The 18,774-nt window shown below is 39.5% G+C and overlaps 1 protein-coding gene across 5 annotated transcripts in view; it reads right to left on the reverse strand.

The window, feature by feature from the left end:
- LOC140693507 (uncharacterized) overlaps nucleotides 1-18,774 on the reverse strand; it is a 72,752-nt gene that overhangs the window by 29,119 nt on the left and 24,859 nt on the right. The window contains exons 4-6 of one of the 5 annotated variants that reach the window (XM_072957325.1): nucleotides 12,603-12,802; nucleotides 12,173-12,299; nucleotides 107-233 (exon numbers count right to left, since the gene is read on the reverse strand). The gene's annotated coding sequence lies outside the window, so the exon portion shown is untranslated. Of the gene's footprint in view, nucleotides 1-106; nucleotides 234-12,172; nucleotides 12,300-12,602; nucleotides 12,803-18,290; nucleotides 18,656-18,774 lie in introns of those variants that run through there. The other 4 variants (XR_012069258.1, XR_012069260.1, XR_012069256.1 and 1 more) reach the window with 4 other exon arrangements.

Consider the following 18,774-nt stretch of genomic DNA (forward strand, 5'->3'; position numbering starts at 1 on the left):
GTGACCGAGATGTTTCTTTCTCACACAGCAAGCGTCCTTTCACTTTCCCCTTGTTACCTTAAAAAAGCCTTTCCTGAGTCACCCACCCCTCTGATTATGAACTCACAATGTGCTGAAGTTGCAGTCACTATGTGCATACATCCCAGTTTTGGCTAGGTTTCCATCACAAGATCTTCATTAAGGAGCTGCATCAAGAAGTTATACAGGGTATTCTTACATCAGAGTGGAGGAACCTGCAAAAAATTTAAACGGCTTTGAAGAGAGTGTTAACCAGGGACAGAGATGTCGCGGGTCCTAGTCAAAAGTGTCATGAGGAAAAATGTTCTCCCAAGGCTCAGAGTGGCTTCTGAACACAGAATCCTCAGGGAGGAGGTGACAGGCAGTGATTAGGGTGGGTGATACAGGTTACGCTCCCCCAGCTGGGGAAGAATAGGTTTTTTTCTTGTTTTCCAAACAATTTCTTACTATCTTTTTCTCTTATTGCCACATACCATTTCCTACGAATTAAGCATATCAATGTCAGTCACTTGGGCCACTTGGGAGAAGCTACACGATGCCATTCACAGGGATGGGGCATGACAGCCACACCAGTCTAGGTTGAAAGACCAGTGGGGGTATTTGCAAGGTAATCACGGGCATGCAACAAACTCCCCAGCTTCAATGACCTCATCTCAAAGCTGGGGTCAATAAAACTACCAAGCAAATTGCGTGAAGATTATGGCCAATGTTTACTAGGTAAGTGCCCGTGAAAGCTGCCGCTTAATGGGGAATGAGTACGATCAATGAGGCCCTGTCTACCTGCCCACATGCGCCCTGCCTTCCTGCCTTGCTGCAACAGCAGAACTTGTTTAGCTGAGATGAACACCCCCAGAGCAGCCCAGACGGGAAAGCTCCCAGCTCTGCACGGCGAGACGTGTTCCTTTCCTTCTCAGAGCTGATCACAGTTTGCTGTCGTCTGTTTTTATGTTTATCCCTTTTGTAACTCCCTCTCCTCCGGAGTTTTTGCTCAAGCAGCACAGGGCCAGGTGTGTCTTGGGTCCTGCCGGATATTCTGGGCAGGGAAACAGCCAACTCCATATCTGGCTCTGGTGCTGAACGGAGAGAGCAGAAGGCCCAGGGGCCCATGCTGAACTGAGGCCCCTGCACCCAAAATTATGGTCTGACCTTGGGCAAATTACACAGTCTTCTTTACCCTGAGATTCCTCATCTGTCCATGAAAATAACTGCCCATGTCACACAGAGTTACAAGTATTAAAGGAAATCAACAAATTCACAACCTAGCCAAGGGGCTACAAGTGCATCCTCAACAGACAAATGCTGCCTTTACGGCTCTGACGCACGCTAAGCGGGGCGGCCCCACACAGTGAACACTGCTAAGTGCCAGGGTGTTAAATGCTTCATGTGTGCTATAATACTCTTTAGATCTTACAACAATCCCAGGAAGAAATGAATATTATCATGCCCATTTCACAGATTCACCAACAGGTTGAGAGTATGCATTCTATTCCAAGGCCCTATGGTGAAGAAATGGCAATTTAAACCGGAATCTGGGCCCAGGCCTTGGCTCCATCTCTCTCCCATCCACCTGACCACTTGCCTATGAATTCCACCTGTCCAATATAAAAGTTTGCAGCCGGCCATCCCTTAAAAGCAATGTGTGCCACCGTTTGTCAATGTTGTTTAATTACCATAAACTGTTCTCAGAAACCACTACAGTAAAGAAAGTTGGACTTAAGGAATTCTGCATTGCGTTCTCCTGCAATGTGCAGGATCCCTTTCCTACACCTCCAAATCCAAGTGTATGCTTCCTCCGTGTTTATGTTTGCACACGGCTTATTAAAGCAGAAGGTATCTGCAGTAATTCCATCTCGGTTGCTTTCCAAGTTTGCAGATGATCCATATTCGGTCTGTGAACGAAAAACTACAATGTGAATGAGAATACTGCAACCATGTCAGTAAACAAAGAATACTGATACCAAGTCATTAAAGGCTTCCGCCACTCCCCGGCGAGGACAGGCCTGCAGCCCAGCCACTGCAGCAACTCACAATGGTGCCCTCTGAGCAGACTCAGAATAAGAAAGGACGGGCTACTGGCCCGAGATAGCTAGGTGCTTGTCTAAAAAATGAATTCAGTGAGTCCTAATATTTGCTTCCTCCCATTCATACAAAATCACTAAATTCTTGAACTTGAGATACCTGGCTTTCTTTAGATAACAAGTAATCTTTTATTGTTCCAACAACCTGGTCTTTGTTGTAAAGCTCCTATATATCCTAGCTCTTCCTCAACCTCTTGGGAGCAGTCCCTCAGAGAGTTCTGAGAGACGGTCATCCTGGCTCGAGTCCTCCCGCCAAATGAAACATAACTCTTAACTTTTAGGCTGCACGTTTATTTCAGTCAACAGTTTTGGACACCATGAAGCACCACAGCAGATTTCTCTCCACCTGAACTCTCCAAGTAACCAGAGCCTTGGTACCAGCAGTGGCCCTTTGTGCTCATCCGCCTCCTTGGGGGGTCCAGATGAATTTGGCTGAGTCTCTCCTGGTTCTCAGATCTCACATATTGGTTGATGATCCTAAGTTTTATCTGGCGGTGTATCCAGGTACGTGGCCCTCCAGTTGAAAGAAACTGAGGTGAATTACCCACCCAGTGGAGACATCCCGAGTGGGTCCAAGTTGAAAGACACTGGGTTCAGGACTGAGTGGTTAGGTAAGAGGCTGGTCTAATGTTTTCCTCAATTTGGTTACCTCCATTGAATTTTTCAGGATAAAAGTAAAACTCTTATGAGGAAACTTTCAACTCCAAATTTTGGACCATCCTCCTGGCTGGTAACAGCATTCTCGGGTGACAGGGAATCTTCCAGGAGTGGTAGACACAAAGACTTCATGCCACAGAGTTGTCCCTGTGGGAAATCTTACTAGCAAATTTATTCTGAGAACCCGACCTTACAATGGGGAATAGAACTTTCAAAAAAAAAAATAAAGAACAGAAAAGAAAAGAAAAAGAAATGACAGATTGCCAGTCTCCAAGTAAAACCCCAGCCAGATTTATGTACATACAAAACTTACAACATTAATCGGGAATAAGAAAAAAAAAAACTCACTCTGGAAATAACCAGGCCTGATAAAAACATTTTTTGGCATTCTGAACTTGTAAAAACAAAATCCCCTTTAGTGGGAACTTGGATTTCTCTTCCTGTGTCCTTGAAATATAAACGTTTTATCTTTCTCTGGATGTTTTAAGTGTGTGCATGTAAGTATATATATGTTTAGTTTAGTTTTTAAAGGAAACCTTGGACTCTGCCATACAAAAGTTCAAGTATTGTGTACATACGGTGGCCACGCAAATAAATTGGGATTCTAAGCAATTCTTTGATTGTACCAATTTTCAGATATTTTGCCATCTTAAACTTTGTTGCATCAGCCTGGACCACGAAGGCTTTAAGCTTTTGGAGAGTAAACCTTTGAATTTTATTTAGGCAACACCCCGACTCTCATGTGGAAGGGCCTCTTCATCTTATTGGTTTAAAATCACTATATATATATATATATATATATATATATATATATATTTATATATATATAAATTGATGGCCATATGATGGATTTTTTAATTTGGAAAAACTTTTTAATTGGTGAAAGTTTAAAGAGATCTCATTATAAACGGCTGTTTTATTGGTACCTATTAAAATAAAGTTTAAATGCAGAAAAATATATCTAATGGTTAACCTAAGAACTCAGATATAAAAATATAACTGGTTTGAAAAGCTACATTTTTGTTTTTCCTTTCTGATAAATGTTTCTAGAGATGCTAATAAAAACTTAGTATAATTAATGTTAATTAGGTTGAATAACTGGAAAAAGGATTGTAAAAATGTCAAAAAAACAGATAAGTGGCTTATCCCAAAAGGATAAATATTTTTATATGGTTATTTTGAATGAGATAAATAAAATGGACATTTTTGGATTTACATACAGGGTTTTGATACTACACTACGTAAAGTTAAAAAAAAAGGGCCAAAGAGTTCACCTACTCCCCCCCAACATTAAAGTTCAAACAAGTCCGTTTTATTTACCACAGTTTAACATATATTTATATGTAGACTGAAATACTTGATCAAGGATTGGGACAACAGACCAATTAATGAAATTAAAAATCGAGAAGGGCCTAAGCTCTTTGGCTGAAACTTGGGCATCCTAGAGACTTCTATAAAATTATATACAATGTACACCCACAAAAAAAAAGGTTTCTGTCACTCCTTCTAGAAATAAGAATTATTGATTAAACTTAATAAATATAAAAATTAAAGGTATAAGATTTAATAAAATTGAGATAAAAGTTTGTGAAATTGGTATATTTAGATGGTCTTTATATAAACCTTTTGCTTATGTTGTGGGATAGATATGTTTCAGTGGAAAAACGCTTCCCCTTCTTGGTATTATAAGGCTGGGCACATGTCTATCCCTCTGAAAATATTAATTGAACAAATTAAAGGAAACCAATATAGTTACTTGAGACGTCCAATATAACGTAAATCTAAAAAGTAATTTGAGTAGCTAAAAAAAAAAAATAGGTTTACCCTGGGTTTAACTTATAACTCAAGGAAAAGAGACCTTAATAAATGTCTTATGCAAGCTTTGGAAGACAAAATAAAGAAAACCTTAGTTTTAAAACATGGAATTCTTTGTTTACAGCTCTTCTCACTGATACAAAAATGCCAATTAAGGAGATAAAATTGGGTCTGGGTGACAGAGCATTTATCTGGGGACCTGGAAGAGAGTGTCTTTGTCTTGCAGATCAGAAATATAAATACAACAAACAGTGACCTAGGACTGAGCCTAATTAGCTCAACGAAATAAAACTTGAGGCCATGAAATTTTTGGCATTTTAGAACTCAGAACTCTGACGGGTCCTTCAGACTTTGTGAGGAAATCTTAATTATCTGTTTCATAAATAGTAAGCCTTAGTGATTTGAGCAAGCAAATTCAGCTTACTCCAACTATTATTATAAATATAAGTAAGTTTTAAAGTGAAGCTATGAGATCTCTAGCTTTTGTCTGTTTATAAGCCTGCATACAGATTATAGAAGTGAGATATTTCTACTGCTAAAAAAAAAAATTTCGAAGTCAAAGAGCTCTGCTTAATTGATGTAAAAATATAAGAGCTTAAAAATTAAGTATTTTTAAAATAAAAACTTAACAAATTGACTTTCAGTGTCATGTGAATTGGAAAATATTCAATATTAAGGTAATATTTGATATTGTTTAGTTTAAGTATGTTCTAATAAATGTAGACATCTTTAAAATCATCCATCTTAACTATAATACCTTTACTGTACCTAGGTTTAATGAAAGTCAAATAAGATCCTGTTATATCTGTTGCAGATTTGTCAAAAAAAAATAACAGTAATGTGCTGTGGTAAAATTTTAAGTAAATTAAATGCAAATGAGATGAGAGCTTTGGGTAAATATTTAAAATATATTTTTAAAATGTATGCTTAAAATAATCTCTAAATGTTTGATATCTTTAAATTCTAGAGTTGTGCTAAATTAAGTTAAATGACAAGATTTTATTAAATATCTATGCCATTTTCAGATAAAATAAGATTGAAATATGAATTACTTAACATTTAACTTCCTCTTACAGTGAAACTAAAGGTGTTTAGAAATATTAATAAATGGTTGGTGTCACACAGAAATAGTCTCTATTAGTAAGGGAATGATCTCAGTATCCTAGGAAAGTAATATAAATGCGTAAAGGAAGATGTAAGAATGGAATAATACTTTGTTAATGAAAAATAGTGACTTTCTCCTGAAGCTGGTTACCTCTGAATGGAAGACAAAATAAGGGACACACTAATATAAGTATAGAAAGCTGTGGAAGGCTTGTGGAAAAGGAACCCTGAGGAAAGTTTTGTACGTGGTCAGAATTGGCTAAGTTTAGAATCAAATTGGGCAACGTAAATGAATCTTAGAAGTTAGCTGGAACAAGATTAGATTTGGTTTTCTCTCTGTTAAGAGGAAAAAATTTTCTTAAAATATTAATCCACCTTCAGTAACAGATTGTAAAACTTCTTATACCACTTAGCTGATCTGTTCTGCCTTTACTTTTGACGTATTTTCTTGTTAATGAATTAGTACTACTTTACAGTGATCTATATGTTTATCTGATCAAGTGTTCTGAAATCTTTCACAAAGCTCCCCAAATATAAAATTCTAATTAATTAAATAAAAATTAATTTAATTAATTAAAATTCTTTTAATCTCCAGTTAAGTTTGGGATGCTACAGAAGGCCCCTGAAACATCCCAAAGAGAGATTTTTAACTATAAAGTTTCATTTGGCATTTTAAATAACATGGAATTGTCAAATGAATCATAAAACTTCTAAGGTTATATTGAATGAGAAATATTATTAATATAGGTATTGTAGAAATTATATGGACTCCCTAAAATTCTGGTTTATCTGAAATGTTACCAGTGATAATTATGGGTATAGTGAACAGGTTTCTTTATTGATTATAGTGTAACGGTGTTTAACCATGCTTTTAAATCTTTTGTCATTTATAGACAGTTAATTGTTTTCTTCTGATGGTTTTGCAAAATGCTTTCTCTTCAAGGAGATTTACTGATTTCTAATAAATTTCAAACTACAGCACTGAACTAAACTGGGTAAGACATTTTAAAGTTCTAATGAAAACTCTCATTAAAAGAATTAGTTACATGGGACTGATTAACCAGCTGAATATGGTTATAATTTTTGATATTGTTTGAAATACTACTGCCTTTTAACCTGTTTCCCAGACATAAAGAATCTCTTCTCCTTAAGCTAGTTATGGTTCACAGCAATTTGATAAATTATAACTATGTATACAGACTTGGAACAGTTATCTTTTCTCTCTATCTGATCCCTCAAAAGACTAAAAATACTTAGGTCCCCAGTGGCTCTATCAGACAAATTAGGGAGATCATCTCCTAAGAGATATAGGAGTATAAAGGTATTTTAAGGATTTTAAAGAGAAAAGAATTTACCTAAATCTGTAAGGCAAAAATCCATGAAAAGCCTTGACGTGGCTTTCTTGGCCTTAGAAAACCTTATTAACATTCTACCCTGAGACTCCGTATTAAAACTTCCAACACAGTCAATTTAAAAAGCCTATATGATCAAATAATCAGATTTAATTTGTAAAGAAATTAATCTTGATTTGGCTATATTTGAGAAAACTGAGGGTAACTTTAGAGAGAAAAAAATTATATTTTAGTCGATATTAAATTCTAGTTTTGTTAATTGAGGTCCATATTTACTAAGACACTTCCCAGATCATTCCTTGCTGTTATGTCACACTGCTGTACAGTTTAATTGAATTATGAAAAGAATACTCTAGGTTTGATTCTGAAGCTCAGTAATCTATCCTTGGGTAAAATTCCAATGCCCCATGACCTGCAGCCAGGGGATTATACATACTGCAACAGGCATGACTTAAAGAACTGTCTCCAACCTGAATGGAAAGACCCTTTTTCAGATACTCTTAACTAGACCATACACACCAAAGCTGAAGGAAACGGAGTCTCGGATTCATTTCCTATCTGAAACAGCCCCTGCAGTGCACTGGCCTATAGAGCGCTGCTCACCTTAAAACAATGCCCAAATGGAGAAAAAGCTTCCATACCAGGATGAGAAGAAGACGACATCTGAGCTAGACTGCTGACCCAAGACACCGGACCAGGACTGTATACCAATTACTTTGATAATTTCTCCAACCTTTGATTATGAACTACTCCAATTGTTAAGTTTATGATAAATTACCTATGTCTAGTACTTCTGTGTTACCTTGGTGGGTTTCCCTAATACAAGGCTCTAACTAGATAGCCCTCAGAAACGTTATTCTAAAAAGAATTTATAGTTCTGTTTAGGCCACTGTTGATCTTACAAGGTGGGAGATTTCAACTGGCCAATTAATACCTGCTCTGACCCTGACCATAAATATGAACTTTCTCATAGGATCAAACTCAGAAACACAAGCAAAATTTTAACCCAAAAATACAACTTCTCGACTATTAAATTCTTACTCGTGACTTTATTAACGTTACTAGCTGTATTACTTATATCCTGTCTATTTTATAAAATTGTTGTCTGTTACATTTCCCAATGTGTAACTAGGCCCACAAGATGGATGATGGCTAAACATCTTGAAGAAACAGATAAAATTTATAACCCTGAATAAAATAAATATAATAGTGTGATTCTAGGTATGGGAATGAGCAAAGATGGGTAAACACTTCCTGGATCATAATAGAGTAGTAAGACAGGTGATCCAGAGAACTTTTAGTATCAACAGGGCCTGATAAAAAAAACTAACACCTTGAATGGCAACTCAGAAGATTCTTCACCTGAACTAGGAATGAGCCATCCTAGCACCGTGGGACAAAATTGGTCATGAAATGTCTCTCAAAATATTGGTCGAATTTAGGACCAAGGGGGAACACTGTGAATGAAAATACTACAATGTGCATGAAAATACTGCAACCATGTCAGTAAACAAAGAATGCTGAATCCAAATCATCAGCGGCTGCTGCCAACCCCCAGCGAGTTCATGCCTACAGCCCGGCCTCTCAGCCACTCACAGTGGTGCCCTCTGAGCAGACTCAGTGCAAGAAAGGACAGGATACTGGCCCTAGATAGCCAGGTGCTTGCCAAAGGAATGAATTCAATGACCCAAATGTTTGCTTCCCACCATACATAGAAAGCCACTAAATACTTGAACTTGAGATATCTGGTTTTCTTTAGATAACAAGCAATATTTTATTGTTCCAATTACCTGATCTTTGTTGTAAAGATTCTATTTATCCTAGCTCCTCCACTACCTCTTGGGAGCAGTCCCTCAGAGTGATCTGAGAGGCTGTCATCCCGGCTCGAGTCCTCCAGCCAAATAAACCAAAGCCCTTAACATTTAGGCTGAACGTTTATTTCAATGAAGTCCCAGAATAGACACAACTCATCAATTCTGTAATGGAACACACTGAATCAGGAACCAAAAGCGTGTTTTAGTCCAGAAAATCTCCAGGTTCCTATTTCTTCCTGTCATTATACAATCCCTCCAGAACTCATTACTTTGCTGTCTGCTCCTCTGGCAACCAAACTCAGAGAAGAGTCAACTCAGCAGAGCACCATGCTGGGGAGAACCCCCCGCAGAAGCACTGCAGGCTGCCTTCCCTCCCGCACGCTCTGCTGACCCTTGGTGTCCTCCGTGGAGACCAGGCCAACACAGCTCTTCCCAACAGCTGCAAAGTCGCTCACGTTAAATAAATCATTTTATTTTATATGATATTTTATGTATATACCCATCTCTGAAAACAGCTTTGCCAGAAGCCCAAATCTTCAACATTAATCTGCAAAGGCAAATCAGGTCCCCAAGGGAAAACAAGTCTTAAGACGACGCTAAGGCCTCCAAAGTCCTCTCCACGACCATGAACCAAACTGCCTGCAGGTCTGCAGCTGCAGGACGCTACATGTCTGCTTTTAAAGCAACCCCTTTCTGCCCTCGGGTGCTACAATGCCCTTTTATGCCCTCCCATCACAGGGCAAGAGCAGCCGCTGCAGAACCTTGCAGGGCAGCACTGACAGGACTGGACAAAGAGGATCAGAGCTAAACAAAGCATTCTGATGACACGAGCTTGTCACTGTGTCTCTTTACAGATGTAGATATATATAGAGAGAAGTGGGGTGATATTGCTCAAAGTCACACAGCTAATAAGTGGCAAAGTATATAACTCTGCTCCTCCCTCCTGTGTGACGCCCAACTGGGACAACCACAGGGTTCTCTCGTGGCTGCCTGAACAGTCTTTTCCTATCACTCATGACACACAATAGTGTCTGAACTTAGCCTGCATTTGCAGCATCTTTTCCCTCCAGTTTCTCAGGAACAAGGCTGTTCGGGCCTGTATGAATTCCGGCTTCCTGAAATCTCCGTGCTCAGGCTGGTCTTGCGTGTGCATCCGGCCCGCTGCTCAGAGGCTCTTCCTCCCCTGCAGGAGGACGTTTTTAATCTTCACAGGGACACAACCTCAGGGGAGCTCTCCTCTCGCCCTCAGCATGGCAGGTGTCCCAGGCCTCATCCCGAGCAGCCCCGTTAGGACGGTGTCTGCCCAGCTCTGCTAGTCAGATCAGCAGCCTCAATGCCAGGGATTATACCCAGGTCACACTGCAAACCTACTGCCCGCCTCACAGCCCCCAGCCAGCAGGTCACCTGGAAGTCACAGCAAGTGCCCCACCCAATCCAGAAGTCTCTTCTTTTGCCAGCACCACTGATGAATGGTTTCCAACCTTCGGACAGTTTCGCACAAAACAGCACCTTCTACTGTGAAACGGGTGGTTTTTCTTCTGCGCCTCATCCTTACTGGAAACGTAAAAGGAAACCAAAAGGCCTTTTCTCAACCCTTTTCTGATGAAACCCTCCCACCCACAATACTCATATGCTCAAGAGCTTTGGATCCACATGATTTTCGTTCTCTTAGGCTAAGTGGCTCAAAAAACTAAGGGATTCTTTCTCCTTTGAGGGTATTAGCACTCAGTTTCTCGGCTTTAATCTGTTTTTGTCTCTCTCTTCAGTGACCCTAGCAGTTGCCACCTCTTACTCCCTTCAGCAGCCTCCCTCCCAACTTCAAGTCTAGGAAATCAGCTGTGATGAGGGGCATGGGGGCAGTCACAGAAGATGCAACTAAGGCACAGAGAGGCTACATAATTTGCCCAAGAAATCACCTTGAACCACCAACAGAGTGTGTCACGTCCCTCTGTTTAACTCTAATGCTAAGCAAGTTAACTTTTTGTAGATTATGTTTATAAACAGATGAGGTATGAAAATACATACAAGGACACACATCAACTCTAAGATATTCATTAACTCCACTATTTTGTTTCTATTTATTTTATTTCTATTAAAAAATTAAGAACCCCTGCAGTCAATATAGCAAAATGTTACTGGGTTTTAAATCCAGAATATACAGGGGTTGTGTCATTACTCATTCTTGTATGTATTTTCACAAGACAAAATGATTTGAAAGTCTCTCTCCCCGCCCCCTACTCACTACTGGCTCTCACCAGAGCTCCCAGACCACACATCTAACAGCCTTTCACTTTACCCACAGCTGAACTCATCAGTTTTCCCCCAGAACTCCCTCTGCTGCTTTCCCTCCTCAGAACACAGCAGGACCATTATTTAACTCATTAATCCACCCAGAAACCTGGGCCTTACTCCATCCTACCTTCACAGACAGCATTGATCCTTTCCTCTTTACCATCTAAACATGCCTTCAATCTGTTCGCTTTTACCCACTGACCGTCCCACCGCTCAATTGGAAGCCAACAACACTGCCCACCTGGACTCATGAGTCTCCCAGGTGGCCCCACAGCCACTCTCCCCTACTTGAGACAAATGTGATTGTGTCTCTCCCACGCTTTTGGACTCATTTCAGACCCACTGTTCTTAGAAGAAACTTCAATTTCTTCACCTGGTGAAGGTCCTTGCCATGAAACTGTCAGCTCAGTAAGGGCAGGACACACCCTCGTCCCTCGGCTCCACCATCTGGCAGAGCATCAGCTTGGGAGGATTGAGTTCTTAGCAAACTACTTCACTTATCCATACAAATCCATGGTAGATTAGAAAGATTTTAGATGTTGAGCTCGACTATTAATTTGGGAATTTTGCACTGGCAACCTGCAAGTATATATTCTAATTATTGTGTCTTCTTAAAACCATACCCAGATTAAAGGAGTATTTGTGGAATGTCTTCGGAGTAAAAGGGACTGTACTTTTACAGATTTTATGTTTTAAAATATGAACAACCCGGACAGGGTCAAAAATAGAACCGCCTCACAAGTGACAGAAGACAGGTGAGACGCATATAGCAACAGGTCACAAAGATGGTAAGAGCAAAGTTGTTTCTCCAACCCCCGAAAAAATTCCTCCAAGAACTGAAAACTCAGAAATTTGAAAGTAAAATACTATCATATAAAGAAAGAAAATAAATAATCCTCTTCATCAGGGTTTCTAGACCTGACTGCAGAGTTATTAGCAGGCCATACTGAATCCTAGCACAGAAAAATCAGATGGACTAGTGGTGAGTAAGTTCCAGGAAAATGGCAGTAACTCCTCCACTTGAAAGAGGACACACACTCACTTGTTCAAGGTGATTGTAAACCACATTCTGCAGAAATTCAGAAGATTCAGGCACCGCTTCTAGATGGTGATGACACGGAAGGACGGCTTGGATGCATGCTTCTAACTGAGTCACCGGCATTCTTACACTGCAGGGGGAAATGGAGGCCCTCAGCCAAGAGCACAGTTGTTCCTGTCATGTATCCCAGGCCGTGCCTCGGGGACTCAGTGTACTGTAGCAGTCCGGCCCCAGGTGAGGACCCGCAGCGTGGCCCAAGCAAGCAGGAGGGGCACTGTGCTTGAGAAATCCCATCCCCCATGGGGGCAAGAGGGGCTGGTGGGGTTGTGTGAACCTATAAATGCTCATAGAAATACACCTGCATACATTGAAGTGATAAAATTAAAAGTAGCAGGCTATTTAACAAAATTTCAATTGTCAGTGTTAATTTTACCATTCCATTCCGCTTGTCCCCTGCACTCTGAGACAGGCTTAGGCTCTCTCACACATGCAGCTCTGATGCAATAGTTGTGAAGTTATTTTACTTTGCTGCAAGTGTCTTCGCTCCCAGTGTCACTGTGACTGTCATCTCTTAACACAGTCAGATATCTTCCTGGATCTCTCCCTGAGTTCCTTGCTCCTGCTTCTCAGATCCTGAGATAAAGAACAGGTGAAGGCACTTGACTGGAAAAGTCAATGTGGACTTGACCAAAGTCCTCAGTGACCCCCTAGGTGAGTGCTGCCCACCCCTTACCTTCGATTCTCAAGGTTCTGCCCAGGGTGACATCCAGCCAGGAGAGAGTCCTGGGCCCTATTAAAAGCTGTGTGGCTTGGGTGCAGGGAAAGCTGCAGGAGCTGGTTCCGTAGCCGGTCCCATCCACACCTCTGCTCCTCTCTCTCCCGAGGCAGCGCTGCCAAGCCCCCAGGCTCCCTGAGCTTCTGTCTTTCTCTTCTACTCTACTTCAAGCCCTTTTCCTCTTCCTTTATTCCCTGATTATCCCTAGCTGGAGTGATTTTTCTATCATAGAATCTGAAAAAATTTCCTGCAGCTGAAAAAGAGGTGCCAGAGGTCAACGCGCATATGGTGGTTCCTGAATAGAGCCCCTGGTTAGGGGGACCCTCACCAACACTCACGGGGCATCAGGCATGTTGCACCACCAACAAGAGTTTGCTGTGACACCAAGGCACGCACAGCATCCCTGCTCACTAAATTGTAGTTGTAGTCCTTTATTAAGAAGCAAAAATAAAAAAATTGCTCACGTTTCTTACTAAAATTATTTATGAGGGAGAAAAAGAAATTGTAATAGAAAGAACAAATTTCACTCCATGTTAGATGTGTTCATTTGGCTTTAATCCTGTACCTTGTTTTCTAGGCTCAGACTTGCTATCTCTGCACCTTTTGTAAAAGAAAGTTGCCTTTAGCCTGAAATATCCAGGAGGGCCTATTCTCCGGGCTCTGATCTTTAAGGATATTTGCTCTTCTACACTTATGTATAGATGGCAAGTTGTAAAATAGTGAATAACCTTTCTTTTTTTTGGAGGTTTTACAGGGGCACCATAATTTGACCCACATGGACAGCTGCAGGAACAAAGGATTTCAAGGACAAACAATTCATACAGCAAGAAGTTTGCAACAACCAGCCACATCCCTGCCGCTTTTTAGTATAAAAGGAGACTGAATTCTGCCCTGGGGAAGAGAGTTCTACTGGATAACAATATGCCATTTTCTGGGTCTGCCAGCTTTACAAATAAAGTCTCTTTTCCTTACTCCAACATCTCATCTCCCGATTAATCGGCCTGTCATGCAGCAAGCAGAACGAGTTTGGACTTGGTAACAAATTGACTGCCTTAGAGGTAGTATGTCTCCACTGTTTCCTCATTTCCAGTATTTCACCACCTATCAATTTTATATGCTTTTTAACAACATGAACAAAAAACCTATTACAAGGAATTGATTCCACAGAAATAAAATTATTTCTACTCCTTCAAAACTTTTTTCTTTTCTATTTTATTTTGTTTTGCTTATTGAAAAGAAAATAAATTCAAATCTTTTTATTTCACGTATTTTTATAACTAGATATTGTAAATACTACAAAGATATTTAAATTGCAATAAAAATTGTTCATATATTAGTATAAAGATATATACACAATCAATGCAGATTAGGAAAGGAGTAGATATTTACTAAAAATCCACTGCACATCCAGTCTTTTACAAGCATATCCTGGAATATAAGCTCTATTATCCAGGGTCCCCCACCCCCAATCTCACTGCGGAGTCCCTTAGTAATCAACTACCAAGGCACCAGCATAGAACCATGAGATCACTAGTTTAGGTATAAATGAGAGTATTAGCTCATTCAATTCTAAAACAGAAACCTTAAAATAAATACTGAACTTACTTACAGATAAACAAATTTGGACACAAAAAAGTACAGTTTCTCCCCAAATTCACAAAGATAATAACTGGTAAAGGCAAGATTTGAACTCATCTGCCTTGAATATAAAGCTAAGTTGGAAATCCCCTTCAACTGTGGAGGACCAGCAGCACAGCCTGTCACCCTATCTTTGTTCAGATCTGGCTTTAGACAGCCTGAGACAGCACCCCTTCCTATGGAACTCGAGGGCAAACAATAACAATAAGGATTTTATATTCTGTAGTTTCTTAGGTCTCAATTATATAAAGTGTCAGCAGGTCAGCAGAAAACTCTGGGAAATATGAGTGGGTCCAGAGCTTTTTGCTGATAAGAAACTCAATCTATCAGGACAGAGTGACCTTCCCATGAGAGGCCTCATGGACATAAACTAAAGGCAACTGAGCAATGAAAACTAGCAAGAACATGGAACTCAAGCAAGAAGGATCCCTACCATCCCCTGCCCAGTTGCCTCTTCACCTTTGTGGACAAGACGGCAGAAGGTCCATGTTCTTGTCCAAGTTACAACATCATGGATTCTCACCCATATAATATTACGACTCTATGCTGTCTTAAGTCCTTTCCAACTAAAATATGATGACACCAATATCTCAGCGGAATGTCTATGTCTCCACTTTCTCTCTTCTATTAGGAGACTATATCTATGGCCACAAAGCCGAAATTCAATTAAAAACACCATGCACGAAGCCTGGTGAAAGTCTGTGTAAGAGACATTGTTCTCAAGCTCAGTGAGTGAAAACTCAGAAAAAGTGGTCCTTATCCCTCTGCAAGTGGAAGGTAGCCTGATTGTGTGTGTGTATGTGTGCACACGTGTGTGTGTAAATCAAATACAATGTATTGTGGGATGTGCACAGATTTTTTTTATGTTACTATCATTTCATGAGGATGAGCCAACCTTTAAAGTAATTTGAATCTACTATTCTGAGAGAGTCTCAGGATCTTTTGGTGGAGGATGGGAAAGGGGAAAGGAAAGGAGGAAAGAAGTAAATGAAGCAAAGCTGTAAGTATACTGCTAGGGAAAGGCAAGACATTAATTTTGTTCCTACTTGCATCACACACAAATTAGGGACTGGCTTTCCCACATGTCTTGTCAAGCACTGAGTTGCAGAAGAACAGGTGACAGCCCATTTCTCACTGAGCTTGTGACTGTACGTGGCATCTTATAGACACTAATTATTTAACCTGATCAAACAATCTGGCAGCAGGCTGTAATTCTCCTATTTTGAGAGATAAGAAAACAGGAAGTGAAATAGGGTATATAGCTTGACCAAAGTCAGAGGACAAGTAAACTAAAGAGGATGAATTCAAACTCAGATCTGAATGCAGAGTCTGATCTTCCCACTCCGAGGGCTGGAAATTCCTTAACACACAGGGTCCCCAGCTCCTCTGCTTTGTTCCTGGCACCAAGCATTTCCCATGGCGATATTCTCCAGTTCTCAGACACAGCGCTCTGTGCAGCCAATAACCTCCATTCGACCTTGATCATCTACCTGTCACGCCCACCAGGCTTCACCAGGCAAGAAAGCTGGCTTTCAACTGCATACAAAGCCACCCCTGTTTTATCCTGGACTCTTCAGCGGCTTTTCCAGCGTAAACACAGCCATGAAAGTGCTCACAGTTTGTACATGAGCCACACTACCTCTCTCCATCTCTGTCCCCACCTATACTACTTTGCTATGACCATTTTGAGAATCTTGGAAACAAATTTTTAAAAACAGAAAAGAAAGGATTCTGTAACAAGTACTTAATACTTACAATTTTAAATGAGAAGTTACAAAGTGAGTATTTACAAACCGAATCTGCCTTCCTAGGTGTCAGTTTTAACAGTTAAAATATACAATAGCAAAAAATTCTGACTTAAATAATTAACAAAAACATCAACAATAATCTGGAATAAACTCAAAAACAATGCCCATGTTGTACATGGAGGAAGTACAGGACTGTACTGTGGGGTAAAGTAAGAGGTGTGAAAGTAGAGACATCAACATTTTGTATGCAGGAAAGCAGTTTTGTAAAAATGTACGTTCTCCTAAAGATAATTCAAAAGTACTAAAAAATCCCACGAGAGCACTTCTTTTTTTTTTTAACTTGAAAAATTATATTAGAATTCTTCAGGAATAATAAAGTCATAATACTAACCAAGAAAATTTGGGATCGAAAAGAGAATCAAAAAATCGCACTGTCAGATATTAAATAAATGTTTACAATATGTAAGATATAGTGCTAGTGTAAGAAAGTAAGATTGATAAAAATAAACCATGAGCTCAAAAAGAGACTCTAGTGTACATAAGTATTCTTTACAGGTGGGATTTCAAGTTAAAAAGCAAAGTAGGAATTCAATAATTGTCTTGGGACAATCAGAGAATCCCCTGGAAAAAACAAATTCTATTCCAGTCATAATGACCGCAAGAAAAATTACAGAATGTGATGTGAATATTAGAAAGTACTAATAACAGCGAATATAATTCTTTGCTCATATTAATTCAACTTCTCTTCACTATAACAAGTACCATCATCATCTCCATCTTAGAGATTAAAAAAACCTACAGAAGAAATTTATACCATTATAAGAAAGTATTTCTAAGAATAATATCAGGAATAAAACCCAAAAAGAAGACATTTACAATCTTAAGATTATTTTGGGCCACAACAAAAATGAACCTACTGAACAAAATGAAAGGCAAAATATGACAAGGAAAAGCTCTCTGATACATGTTGATGAAGACAAGGGGTTAATGTTCATAATATACATAGAGCTGTCACAAAGCAACAAGAAGCTGCCTCACTTAAATGTGTGCAAAGGACAAAAGAGATCATTCACTTTTTAAAAGTCAGATGGCTAATGAGTGAAAAATGCTCAATACCTCACTGGTCATCAAGTGCAAATTAAAACAATGAAAAAGTACTTTTGCTCATCATATTGGCACATATTTTTAAAAGATATTCTAGCTAGTGTCCATCTTTGAGAGAACAAACTGTGAGCGATCTTTTGGAGGATGACATGTCAATGGATATGTAAACTCTGAAAAACGTGTGTACACACAGGCTGAACTCCACATTTTGGAATCGTTTCATTTAGAAAAATTCAGTTCAAAAAGATGTACTTATCAGAGCATTTACACAGCACTGTTTACAATGGTGAGAAGAAAAGCTGAAGTGAAATCATATCCAGCGATAGAGAATTGGTTACATAAGTTATTCTACATCTTTTCATGCCCCACAGGAGAAGGAATTTCTTGATTCACTTGAAAGGAGCCTGTGATTTATGTAGTTGTCACATCCAAGGACTAAATTTCCAGAAACCTTAACGAAAATAATACTCATACAAGATCACAGGAATGTTTGTATAAGAAGTATGCCAGTCAAACACCCTTTCTGACAGTGGAAAATGGAGAAAACTTAAGTGTCCACCATCAAGACAATGATGCGGTAAATCACGGTGAGCTGTGGGCACTAAAGTTCCGGTGTTTCGGCGTGGTCCAAGGCCTTGTCCACAGTACGCTCCCACGAAAGGTGTCCTTACACAAGAGACCAAACCTGCATATCAGGAAAACCCTCTACTCTATCTGAAAGGACCGGGTGAGTCTGGAGAGAGAGGACGTCTGTGATATATACCTGAGTGAATAAACCGAGCTGCAGAAAACATATAGTATGGCCTTATTTTTCAATAAAGCATATATACACACACATAGACATAGATTTCTCATATACGTGTATGTATGAGTTTATTTATATGACATAGGCATAAAGGTCATGAAATATATACTCCACATTGTCAGCAGTTTTTACTCTCAGGAAAAAAGGGGAAGGGATGTAGGGGACTTTCGGTACCACAACAGATCTCTTTTCAGAATTTCAGTTAAGTATACTTGGAATTTAAAAGTTTATTTAAGTCCAAAGTAAAATGGACGAGGACTCCACAAGACAGAATGCTATACTAGTCATTAAAAATCATGCCAGGGGAGATAGAATATTGTAGAAAAATGTGTAATAAGCCGAATGGAAAATGGAGGTCTCCACACAGTATACAGGCACACATTGCTCGCTGGTTTTTATGACAGAGGTAATACACACTGATGAAAAGAACAGAAAATAGATGTTAATGTGTTAATTATTATCTCTGAGTACTGGCACCAGGATAGATCCATTTGACCCTTTTTTCATACATTTATATTAAATACACACTATTTTT

This window comes from Vicugna pacos, unplaced genomic scaffold (assembly GCF_048564905.1).
Source record: "Vicugna pacos unplaced genomic scaffold, VicPac4 scaffold_19, whole genome shotgun sequence".
Classification (NCBI taxonomy): domain Eukaryota; kingdom Metazoa; phylum Chordata; class Mammalia; order Artiodactyla; family Camelidae; genus Vicugna; species Vicugna pacos.